The following is a 13,090-nucleotide window of genomic DNA, read 5'->3' as shown; positions in this document are numbered from 1 at the left end:
AGCAGTAAACCCAAGACCAGGACATGCAAATTCAAAACAAGATAGAGCAAACAGGAGGGAAACAAGGGAAGAACAAAAAGGAATAGTTTGTATTTTTTGGTGAAAATATTATTGGTATTTTCAAAAATAAACCAATTTTAGTTTTGGAGTTTTTAAGTAAGCAATATTTGCATGAGAGAGGAAAAATATCTTGACCAGTTACCTCATCTCTCAATGAGATTCTGGCTCATTGAGAGATGTTAGCTTCTGATAAGGAAAATCTATTGCATAGACTAAACATGAAGACCTTTATTTGATCTCAAGGAGCAACTGGTTCTCCCAGTTAGATGAGTAGTAATGTTCCATAGTTAGCATGTATCAGAGGGCATGATAAGTGAATCAGTTGCCTTGGAGCTAGTGAATTCATTCTAAATTTTGGACCTTTCTTTGGGAAAAGTAGTGGTAAAATACTATATGGATTTACTTCTACATGAGAGCTAGATATGCTAACCACAATTAGAATTCTTTCACACTACATAATTATAGTTTTAATAGCCATGGCTTTGTTTTGTGGACTCCTAAAATTCTCAGGTTAGTGAGCAGAATTTAGAATCCTCAGTTGGGGAGATGTAGTGCCATACCAAACTATTAATCTCAACATTCCATATGAAGCAGCAATTGTAATTAGTGTACAATCATAAAAGTGATTTTAATGTTTGTATACATTTATGGTTTTATGTCATGGCATTGAATGTTTGCTGTATATATGTTGTGCTCTGTCCTGAGTCCCCTGCGGGGTGAGAAGGGCAGAATATAAATGTTTTTCATAAAAAAAATAATAAAATGAAAACAATATAATGTGAAAGATTAACTGATGCAGGATTAAATAGAAATCCAAGTATAATGAAAAGTTTGACATCATATCTTGGAAGAAACAGTCATTAAGCCAAGAATAAATTAGATAGTATAAAAATGTCACATTTTGAACACTTACATTAGAGACACAAGTATCATTCATCAGCTGGAATCACTCTAACCTGATATGTTCTACCTAGAAAGTTAGGAAATATCCATCAAGGATTAGAAACAAGAAAATGCAGTGCCAAATAGTAAGCTTCCTATCAGTACTGATTATGCTTTACTTTTAGGTATTATTATTAAAATGATTAATACATTAATGTTCTGACCTCTTGGTCACTTCATGTGTGAAAAAACTTTTATCTAGAAGATTTGTATTGTACAGGTCAAAAGAACTGGACAATGTATACTATATTTTCTTATGAAAGGAAAATCAGAACCATGATACACATTCCACAATTTCTTCTAGATGTTGATCTATGTGATAAATAGCCATGATACATACTTTCCCTTGTACTTGTATGTAAGTGATATGGAGGGGGAGGGGGTTGGTGGTCACATATGACCCTCCATTTTGTAAGTGATAAATGGGGAGGGGGTCTTCAAAAAGAACAGGAGCAGGAGTAATTGGTCATGTCTGAGAGTGTCATGTGATTAGTCTGTCTGGCAAGTTGGCTTACCTTGCAGTTTAGTATAAGAGCCATTGTAATGAAGGTGGCTGTGAAATGTATAACATGCATCAAAGATGATGGTTTTTGTGGGCAGAAGATGTACCGGGAGCACAAATTCATCTCCACATGTGTGCTCAGTATAGGGATAAAGTTATATCTCATAGAATCATCTATGATTGCATTGAAATGTTCAAAAATCCCTGTACTAGTGTGGATACAGAATTCTCCAGATATCCAGCTACAGCCATGACCACAAGAAATGAAGAAAGAACCCTGAAACTAATTTGCAAAAACAAAATAGCAGTCGAAGAGGTTGCAAGAAAACTTAATGTGAATGCTGAATCTTTCTCTGCCCTGATCATGACAGACTTAAGTTCACTAAAGTGCATGTCAGATGTGTGCCTAAAGTAACTGACAGAAAAACATAATTCCTTTCAAGCAGGAAGCAGATGATGTGAAATAAGTGGTGTATCAGTGGCTACACTCAAACATTTTTTTACTGATGGCATCACTAAGTTTGTACGACACTGGGAAAAATGCACCACAAAGAAAGGTGACTATGTAGAAACACGGTATATTTTGTTTTTGAAATTCTTAATAAACAGAGTTAAAATAAGTGTGGAAACTTTGTGAAAACCTCTAGACACAATAACACAAGGTCATCATCAGGCTATGACATCATCTGTTTCTAGGGTAACTTATTGCTGGTGGTCTTGTGAGGCTTGAGGGATGTGATGGGGAAGGAGGCAGTTTCCATTCATCTGGCCTTCTGTCCTTGGGGGACTACAATTCCCACAGGGTCCAAACTATGTCTTCTTTTTATTCAGGGTGGGGTGGGGTCTTCAATATCACAGTGCTGTCAGTATGAATGCTATGTCCAACATCCAATGGAATAACTTTGATAACACAGGCGGAATAACTTGGCAAATAAGTAAGCAAATTTTGAAAGCAGGTAAATAACAGGAATATTTTTTTGTGACATATTTGGAAATGATTTGGTATTCTAAAATTCAGATGATTTTGTAATCCTTCTTCAAACTTGTTTGTACATTACTTGTTTTTTGTGCCTATTCCTTCCTAAGAAGAGAGAGATATGTCTTGCACTGAAATAAGTTTTTTTTTGCCATGTTTCCTTACATGTTTCTACCTGGAACATTTCGGTTGAAACATAACATCTAAGAAAGGCAGAACAGAATGAAAATAATACAAATAGTATGAAGGGAAACAGAAGATGAGTGCAACAGTAGCATATCAATGCAATGAAAAGGAGAAACACATAACAGAATTCACACAACAACTACTCAACTACATCTGCACCAAGTGCAAACAACTGACTCATGGAAGGGAGGATCCAATTATTTGAGGACCGTATTAAGACCCTTAAGGACATTAAGGAACTCGAGTTTTTCTTGGACCTGGCACAACACGCTGTTCTTGAATATAATCCACATCACAGCAACACAAACATGATAGGGTAGCTTATGGGGAGATCACTTCAAATTGGGCCAACCCTCAGGCTTGGAAAAATGTAATCCTTAGAAAGAGTCACAGGATCAGGCAGCTTCCTCAGAACACTTCTGCTCAGCTGGAGTTATACAATAAATTCCAAATTCTTATACCACTAATACCTGACCAGGAGACACGATATCTTGGGGAGGACCACAATTACTTAGATACCACTCAGTGGACCATCTTTGATCAATGCATGGGGGATAGCCCTGAATGGGACGACGCTTCACTGCAGTCACACTTACACAATCCTTCAGATGCTCCAACCACAGTTGCAGACCAGGTTCAACAGGAACACACTTGGGTAAATGACAGGCTCTTGGACACATCTCAATGGATTGTCCTGGATTAATGCACCGGAGACAGCGAGGAGGACACCTTGCACCTACACAATCCATTTAAACAGGAATACTTTTCAGAGGACCTACACACTATCTTGCACAAAATGGGGCCTGTCAATCCCCAAAGGAAACAGGTCTTAAGGCAATTCTCTCCTTAGAGGAACAGAAGCCATCATTTCTGGACCAGAAGGCATGGCTCAAGAAATATGCTGCCTCCTGGAGGCAAAATTACACCGTCACTCAGAGGCTCACATGGCTCCTCAAGCCCCATAACCCTCCCCCTTTTATGTTGATTCATGTAGGAACTAGTGATACTGCTAGGCATACTTTACAAAAATCACAAATTATCACAGTGACCAAGTAGCAAGAGCACGATAATCCCAAATAAACAGCTCACATGTCTTTACACTAATGCACAGAGCATGGGAAATAAACAAGATGAATTTCAGCTCTTAGCACAACAGCAAACTTACAATGTCATAGGCATCACTGAAACCTGATGGGATGACTCCTATCACTGGAACGTAGCCATCAAGGGCTATAACCTCTTTCACAGAAACAGAACAAAGGGGAAATGAGGGGGAGTAGCCTTATATGTCAAAAACAGTTACTTCTAATAAGAGAGGCAAGACTTTGATCCGGGGAACTAGTTTGAAAGCATCTGGATAAGAATCAAGGGAACTGGGACTCAAAAAGATCTCATCAAGGGTGTCTATTACAGACCTTTGAGCCAAAATGAAGAACTTGACAAAGCCCTCTGTCAACAATTGACCAAACAGGTACAAAAAAGAGATATAGTAGTCATGGGTGATTTCAACTATCCCGAAATTTGCTGGTAAACAAACTCAGCCAAGAGTACAAAGTCCACCAAATTCCTCACCTGCCTTGCAGACAATTTTATAGTCCACGAGGTAGAAGAGGCAACAAGGGGATCAGCTAGTCTCGATCTCATCCTAACAAATGTGGAGGACCTGATCAATGCATTTGAAGTGGACAGATGATTAGTGGTAAGTGACCATGTATGTGCTCCGGGATGGCCCACGAGTTCTCTTCCAACTTTATGATTCTATGATTTTATTAAATGTAAATATAGAAAGAATCATGTAAGATATTCAATAATTCATAAAGGTTAGAATATTAGCAGACTTTAATATAAAGACCTATGAATCTAAAGTATAAAGACATAGGGTATTTTAGTCTTGATAGCAGTAAAGAAATGTCTAGTTTATAAGCAAAAGATCCACTGAAGATAAATGAGAATAACTTTTTATCTGGGAAAGGGAGTCTTGGTAACTCTTCCAAACCTATTTCTTCTGATCCCTTTAAAATCTCCTGTTCTGTATAACACCCACATTTCTAAGAATAAAAAGCCACAGAATGCTGAAATGAGGAGTTCTTTTGAAAATATGTGAGGACATTCAAAAGAAGAAATGGGCCAATTTTCAGTAGATAATCTCTAAAATAGCCAGTTGTACTAGTTATTCTTTATTTCTAAAGGCAGTCTATATGAATCTTAGAAAGGAACTCTATAGGAACTGTAAATTGAAAACATTGTTATAAATAGCCCTTTTGATGTTCAATTGGCAGGATGCAATAATCCCTTTTTTCTCTAAATGAGTCTGAAAAGGGGGGGGGGGGGATCTAGCTTTTAGTTAAAGTTTTATAAAGAGCCATTAAATCAAGAAGAAAGAATATCTTTTCTTATTTAGATCAGAATTTTTAATTGTGTCCTGAACTAAAGGGAAAAGTTTGTAAAGTTTTCAAAGAACTTATTCAAGAAGAGGAGGAGGAGGAGGAAAGATAGATAGATAGTCCAGATTATTCAGAACAGGATGGGGGTAATGAGGTACTGGAATTACTCCTTGCCAGTGGCCAAATTGGAAGTTGAAGTACTAGACATCTAGATGGGGAAATATTCCTCACCCTGAAAGATAGTTATGTCCAGGATAAGTATGTTAGAGCCGCCGCAAACTAGTGTCTTGGGAGAGCAAACTGTGCCAGCACGACTAATGACTTCGAAGACTCCGCCTCTTTCTCCGCCTATTTCTCCGCGGCCGCGTGGTTTTCCCTTTGCTAGGGCAGCGATGCGAGCGTACTCTCACTGTTGACAGAACTCAACAGGCAGAGCAGTCACGCTAGCAAAAGAGAGGATAAAAAATGGACGACTGCGTTAACGACGAAAAAGTTGAAAAAGAAATTATAGGATTTTATCGATGTAAGTAAATTACATGATTTATAGATTCCATATTAAAAATAAAATAGTATAAACGTTGTATATAAATAGTTTTCGGCTGGTAACCCCTCCAAGCCGAAAACTATCCATGTTTTGGCACATTCTTCCCATGCTGTTTCGGAACGAAAACAGACTGATTAATATCATAGGTTATTCAGATCTAGCAATAAAAATGATTAAAAATCATACTTATAAAAAGCAATAGATCAAAAGACTATCATTGTGAGATAGAATACATGATAGAATTAATGATCTGACAGCACGCCTACTCAAAGGAAAGAACACAATGACACGGCTTCGCATAGATCGTAGTTTGCAGCTGCTTCATGCAGCATTGTTTCTCTAGCAAAACTGGCTCGTAGCCTCGGGGGGGGGGAGGCGGGGCTTTGGAGCGAGCTCGAGCGCAAGCTCGCTCCCGCTGCCTGTAGTTTGCGACGGGTCTTACAAAATGTGTAAGATCATTGTGTTCAATGCTTTACCTTTCTAAATTCTCTGAAGAGAATTATGTGTGAATGATACCCTAGAACAGAATCACATGTGCATTGGCTTAAACAGTAAATGGCTTAAATGTTTCTTGCAACTGCAAAAAGTAGGTCCATTACATGAATAAGTTATGCAATCCTGATAAGACACCTGCTTTCCAATAAGCAGAACAGTCCCATGCCACCAGGGTAAGTGATGGGAAAGTTGCACAGTTAGCAGCTATCAATAACAGTGTTTTCTCTTCTTGTATACATTGTATTTTAATATGTTGTTTTTTCTGTTTAATCCATGAAATATTGTCATCAGTATCATCATCTTATATTCAATTAAATATTATTTGGTATAAATACACTTATCGTTATAGAGCTTGGAGACTTATTTGTTGTTGTTATTTATTTAACTCATTCAAATCCTACATGGCTCATGCATCTGGTCTTCACCTATCTTTTCATAATCTTAACAGAACCACAAAACTCCAACTCCTTTTCTCTTGGCCACCTCATTTTTCACTCTACTATTCTCTATCATCTAACTCACAGAAATCCTAGCTCTTATATTTCTTACTGAGTCACAGTCCTACATTTCAGCCTTTTTTCACCCCTTCAGACATTAAGGAATTCAACATTCCTTGCTTTCACCCCCTCCTAAGGGATCACTTATTATATAGTCTATACATCATGTACATAACCATGCTGTATATACTGTACCCAACAGAACATCTACAAAAAACTTGGCACATTCCAAACTTTCTTACTCTGGAGCTATTTAAACAGAAATGGGATAGCCATCTCTCCCCAGTGCTTTAGCTGTATATTCTTTCATTGCAGGGTATTAGACTAGATGGTTCTTGCAGTCATTTCAAGCTGTACATTTCTATAACTTTGTGATATTTACTTGCTTACTTATTCCATTTGGTGTTTTTCTTGCTGTTGTATCAGTCTTATTGTTTTTTCACTTTTTTAAAAAAAATCTTGATCATATTGATTATAGATTAGATTTAAATGCATTATTTTTATTGAATGTTTAATTGGGTTTTTTATTGCTGGCTTGACTATACTGAAAGATAAGATGGCTACTTTGAAAGCAAATCAATCAATAAAAACTTTAAGAACCTGTGAAACACAGAATTGGGAAATAATGATCAAACTTAAGACTGATATTGTTATACCAGTCATGCACCATCTAAACTCAGTACATTTAAAAACTAGGGAGCTAATGTCAGAGTAATCAGTGTCTCAATGTGGAGAGAGCTTTATCATAAAAGCATCTTCCTCAGTATAGCTTAGTTTCAGATTTCCTGCAGAAATACAGTTAAAACGACAGAGATATTGCTAATATTTCTGTGTGTTTCAAGCTAGTGTTCTGCAATAACAGGGGAATTTTTTGATGTACTTTTGTTGAATATTAGTATGAAAACTGCCATCTGGTCTGGAGAGATTATATAATAAAAAGTAAATATGACTTAGAGGTAATATCTATATCTGAGATGGAGTTTGCAGACATATTTTCAAATACAGTTACCGATCTTAATAGAATGTCTCTGTTCTCTAAAGCTAAATGTCTCACCATGAAAAAAAAACGACAAAAAGGTTTGTCTGCCCTTAATCTGATTGAGTGCAAGCACTTGGCCCTTTTCAATAAGGTAATGGAAATGTAACATACCACAATGCTACCTCTTCGGGGTGTGAACCTAATCTGAAAAACTGAATTCCAAAAAGAGCATTGCTTTTTTATTGAGTGATTTTACTCCATATGATTTACATTCTTATTGAAGAATGAGGCAGGTCTGCCGTACACCTCATGGGAAACAAATAATTCATTTGTAAACTGAGCCATCCATATATGCCCTTGTTTTTAAAATCTTGTGTCATTAGTAGCTACCATGTCAAGATAGAGTATCATGCTTCAGGACATAAAAAATAAATGGAATAGGGGACAAGTAAATTCCCCATTTATCGTTAGCCTAAAGTGAGCCTATGATGGTGCTCTCATGACAATATTTGTTCAAAAGCAGTTTATTGGTGCCTTTGCCTCATCTCACGAGAGATGATCCGTTTTAAATCTGGTCTCTACCTCCTGCAGAATTCTGGGGTTTGTAGTTTAGTGAGGCCCAGGACTTGCCTGGCTGAGCAGTTTAAAGGTACCTCCCCTAAACTACAGGCCCCAGAATTCTGCAGGTGTGTCATGTATCATGTCCCATAGTTGATGGTAGTTGGTGGTGGCAGACCTGGCACTTGGTGATGGAACTGTTAATGTAAGTCTTGGTTCTAAAGGGCTGAGTAGTTTATAAATAACAGTTTACAGGTAAAAGCAATTAAGGGTGGAGGCATGCAGGGGATAGGTTGCAACTGGGTTTTACTGGATTTAAGGAACTAACCTTGGTTCTGATCTTTGGGAGAAAAGTATTTGTTTTATTTTGGTGGTAGATGCTGCTGGTTTTCCTCCAGGTTTGTTGGATTTTCGGTATCCTGACCTGTCTCCTGTTATCTTGGAACCTTGAACCTTTGGACTGGCTTTTGACTATGGTATATACTCTTGATCCATGGACTTTGTTTATAGAACTCACGGTGTTTGACTACTGGACTGGACCCTTTGACTACGGTGTAGCATTTACTATCAGTTTTTGTTTATTCTGCGGCTGAGTGCTATCTTTATGTTTTATGTTTTGGACTATTGAAATAGCCAGAAAGTAAGTGCTGTTTTAATTAAATTGTTTAACACAAACTGGGTGTTTGTTTGATTACTTCTGCCGGAAATAACAGCAGAGCCCTGGCAGAGCCCAGACAAGGTGGCAGAAACTGGATTTAAAATGGATCTATGCTCTAGCGTGATGAGGTCCTACTCTGAGGATGAATATGACCTGACAGAGGTCACCAAGTGAATGACCATGGTTGAGTGGGAATTCAAACCTTAATTTCTAGAGTTGTTGTCCAGTACTCTGTAAGTATGTGTGTTTGACTATTTGTACACAGACATCCATAGATCTACAGAAGATTAGCACTTCTAGTTGCACTGAGATCTATGTACCTATTAAAGAAGGGTGCATAGGTTTCACTGTAGTTATGATATCCATCATCTTGATGGATTGAAAAATATATTTTAGAAAAATCCCCATTTCATATTATAATGTCAATGTATCAGATCTTTGAGCTAACTAACAAAAAAGAAAATGCTTGAAGTTTTTTTCTACTAGTGTCCCAAACTCTAGATAAATGTCATCAAAGTGCCACATGTCTATTTATTGGTTTGGCTATTCCTCTGACAGTCAGCAACATTATTTATTTATTTATTTGAAAAAATTACAAACCACAATTTCAGGTGAACCCAAAGCTTGCTAAATAAAAATACTAGAAATTAAAACATAATTAAAAATCAATAAATGTCAATAGAAACATAAAAGCAGGGGCAAAAAACATTGGTGACTATAGACAAGTAACTCTTATCAGCCTTAGATGAAAGCAGTAGCAAATTCCCTTGTCATCAAGATCATATAAGGCAGAGTTAACTTGAAAGTGGACAGTAACAAAGGACTTAAAAGCCAAAAATGGCTCACTTCCAGAGGAAATGTCATTGCCCATACTAACCTAATTACACTCATATGTCGCTATTAATTGTTAGAGCAGTAAGGTTGTCATCTAATGGAGTATCAAATTAATTTGGAACAAACCAAGGAAAGTTTGGTTGGTTCCAAATTAATTAGTTTTATTGGAGCCATCATTTGGATGCCTCCGGTAAAAACTGAGCAAGTCCCAGTTTTTGAGACTGTCTGGAATGGCCCTGGGTCTCAGGAAAATATCAGCATGTTATATTCAAGGCAGCTTGTCAAAGATAAGAAGAATAGTTCTAAGATTCTTTATGATTTGATAAGGGGAAAAAATCACGTGTTCTGTGCAAAAGGAATGCTTTTTGCACAGGAGATTATGTACCATGATTTTTCACAAAACATTAGTTGTCGCACATAACATCAGCCAAATTAAGTCCTAAAGCATAAGTATTCATAAGCAGCACAGTAACACACTGAAACTACTATGTGTAGAAAACTGAGCAAACATTTGCATTTTTCCTATTAGGCAAATCTTGTACCAGCATCACTGATGTTGGGAAATGTTTAAGCTATCTCTTTCTATCTATCTATCTATCTATCTATCTATCTATCTATCTATCTATCTAAATTCTATTCCACATATTCCCAGTATGGGATTCAGGGTGGTATGTATATACCTTTTAAAAAAGTAGCGAATCTATTAAACAAAGTACTGAAATTGGCAAAAACTAGCTCCCTGCCTGCTAGCTCACCCACACAGGGGCTAGCAGAGAAAGAAATATGCTTGGTCATTGTTGTGTAAAAAAAAATAAAATTAGCTTTACTTACAAATCTCTTGTACATAGGAAAGTGTGAGTAGGCAGTTGATGGCCAAGTGTTTGAAGTCTTCGCATTCATAGGGGAGATATAACTAAAAGTTGACTTGACAACAAACAACTTCAAATAGTGAAACATAAGTGCATGTTGAGAAATTAGAAAGATGGTGTCAGGAAAAATTGTATCTTCTCATGGAGAGAAGGTCCAATAAATAATGAAACAAATAAATATGATTTCCATTTGGAGAGAAAGGCAGAGTATAAATCAATCAGAAAATAAAGATGAATCCCATTGTGAGAGAAAAGCAGGATATAAATCCAATAAATAAATAAAGTTCTCTGAAGCACATCCTCTTAAAATGGGAATGGAGGGAAGGGAGAAATTGATATAATTTATGTGGTATAGGCAGAAAGAGGGCATGGCTATAGAGTAACATGCAAACTAGCAACTAGGCATCCAAACATTGTCGACTTTTAACAATTGGCTACACAGCCTATGGCTGACAGGAGCTTTATTTCAATAATAGATGCAGGACCACATGTTTCCCATCTCCAGTTTATTGGGAGAATACATGCAATTCTTTTAGATATTTATGAACTATGGATTTGTGTCTCTTCTTTTTCTCTTGGCTAAGCTAACCAGGTCATCCAGCCTTTCTTTGTGTGACCCAGTTAAGGGGGAAAAATACACATTATCATTCTTGCAACTCTCCTCTGAATCACTGATGTAGGCTAATCTGTTAAGAGTGTTTGGATTGGATAAAGTGGATTCTGCCCCAGGGTAAGGAGAGGGATGAAATGATTTTGTAAGGCACAAGTTGGCCTAAAGGCTGTACACAGATAGATAATTTCTGCAGGCATTATTTAAACTAATAGTTTGAATGGAGATTAGACAGAAAAAGCCAGTGGTTCTGCCTTTCTTCCTCTCTCATTATGACACTCATTCTTTTGTAACTGCCAAGCAGAAATCATTTTTGTCAGTCATGGGCTATGGTACCTTAGGCTTGTCATGGTATGCTATGTTTTATATGATAAAAATGTGCTCATACTGTCCAAGTATCTGGCATGTGATAACAGGATTTAACAATCCAGCACAAGCAACATTTACACAGAACTGCAAATCTGTTGTATGGTCACGTAATGCAGTCTCCCTTTTCATCAACTGAAACTAGGCAAGATGTGTTCAAAAGCCCCACAATGACTTTTGCAATGGCTGTTAGACTTAATTCTGTATGCAGAGATATCTTCCTTCTGGCTAAGAATAGGAACATCATATAGTTCTATTCCCTGCAGCATTCTTCCTTTGTAAAACAAATACTCATATTTTTCTTACTCTAAACTTGACTATGTTTTGGGATGTTATTATTTTCTTCAAAAATAAACTGAAATAACTTTTCATTTCCTCATAGCTTGTGTGTGTGTGTGTGTGTGTGTGTGTTTCTGTCATGGAGAGAACCATATTCTAAATGACTGCCACATACCTGTTAAAGATATAGATCCATTGGATAAAATGGTGACACATGCAATTTAACAAGCATATATGGTCTACCAATTAGGAATAAAAACACAGCCTTTGAACTGATCTGGGTGGATGAATCAATCAGTTTCTGTTCTTCCTGAAGTTAGATTGACTGAATCTCAAGTTCTTCCAATCCCTTATATGGAGGCATTTGCAAGCTTTGGTGGATCAAGAAGAAATTGAGACTAATATTTTATCCATCTCTTCTTCTGGCCTGCTCAACATCACAGGCAGTAGCTCAACTTATTCATTCACTAGCAATACATGAATTCTTCTAGCAGTAGGATGTTTGAAGAAGCTCTGAAGGGAGGCTGATGACATACATGGTGCAGGATTGGAATAATTTCATAAACCTTCAGACTTACATATTATTTTCACCCTGAAAATGACAAGTGAAGTGAGGTGGCTTGGTTGATGAAGGCAGGAAAGCAAATTGCCACCTGAAGCACTGAGCACACTACAATTGTGATGGGATAGTTGGGTTAGGCTGCAACTCTTCTGGATGGCTTGAAGAGTATGATTAATTTGCCTTTTAGCAGAGGTACTTTAATATAATTAGAGCTACAGATAACCTTCAGTCCAACTACATTAACATTCTTTAAAACAGGAAACAGGGATAATATATTGCCATCAATGGACTCTCAACTACTGTAAACTAGGCCTGTTGGTAATAAATGTAGATAATATGTCTGAACTATTGCAGTAATTTATTTTTGCAAAATAAGTTTGTAAATAAAGCAGGGTCCATAATTAACCATTTTAATCAGTCACCATCACTTCAAAAATGAAAACAGCACAAAAGATACACAGCAAGGGCCTAATTATAAACAGGGCTGACAAGTTGAGATTCCATTAATATACAAAGGTGTAAACTTATTAGTCACAAAAGGAACTGAGTCAATTTGCACCATAATCTTCCCTTTCAGAGAATAGTACTGGCAAAGCATATTCACAAAGAAGAATTTGCTTCTGGAGATAAACAACTAAATATTAATTGATTTGTTACTAATTGCAAAATAATGGTTCACTAGGACAAAAAGGTGGAGAAGCTGTGAGATTTGATTAATATACAGAAACCCTTTGTCTCCATTTAAAGCTTGAGACTTGACTGAGTCCATTTTGCAGGGTTGACAGTTCT

General features: G+C 37.0%; 1 long non-coding RNA gene across 2 annotated transcripts in view; it reads left to right on the top strand.

The window, feature by feature from the left end:
• The window catches only part of LOC137096617 (uncharacterized), a 52,655-nt gene that overhangs the window by 18,292 nt on the left and 21,273 nt on the right, over positions 1–13,090 (top strand). The window lies entirely within an intron of this gene.

The sequence above is a fragment of the Anolis sagrei genome, chromosome 3 (assembly GCF_037176765.1).
Source record: "Anolis sagrei isolate rAnoSag1 chromosome 3, rAnoSag1.mat, whole genome shotgun sequence".
NCBI classification, from domain to species: domain Eukaryota; kingdom Metazoa; phylum Chordata; class Lepidosauria; order Squamata; family Dactyloidae; genus Anolis; species Anolis sagrei.
Note: the sequence above shows the minus strand (reverse complement) of the source record. Positions and strands in the feature narration are given on the sequence as shown.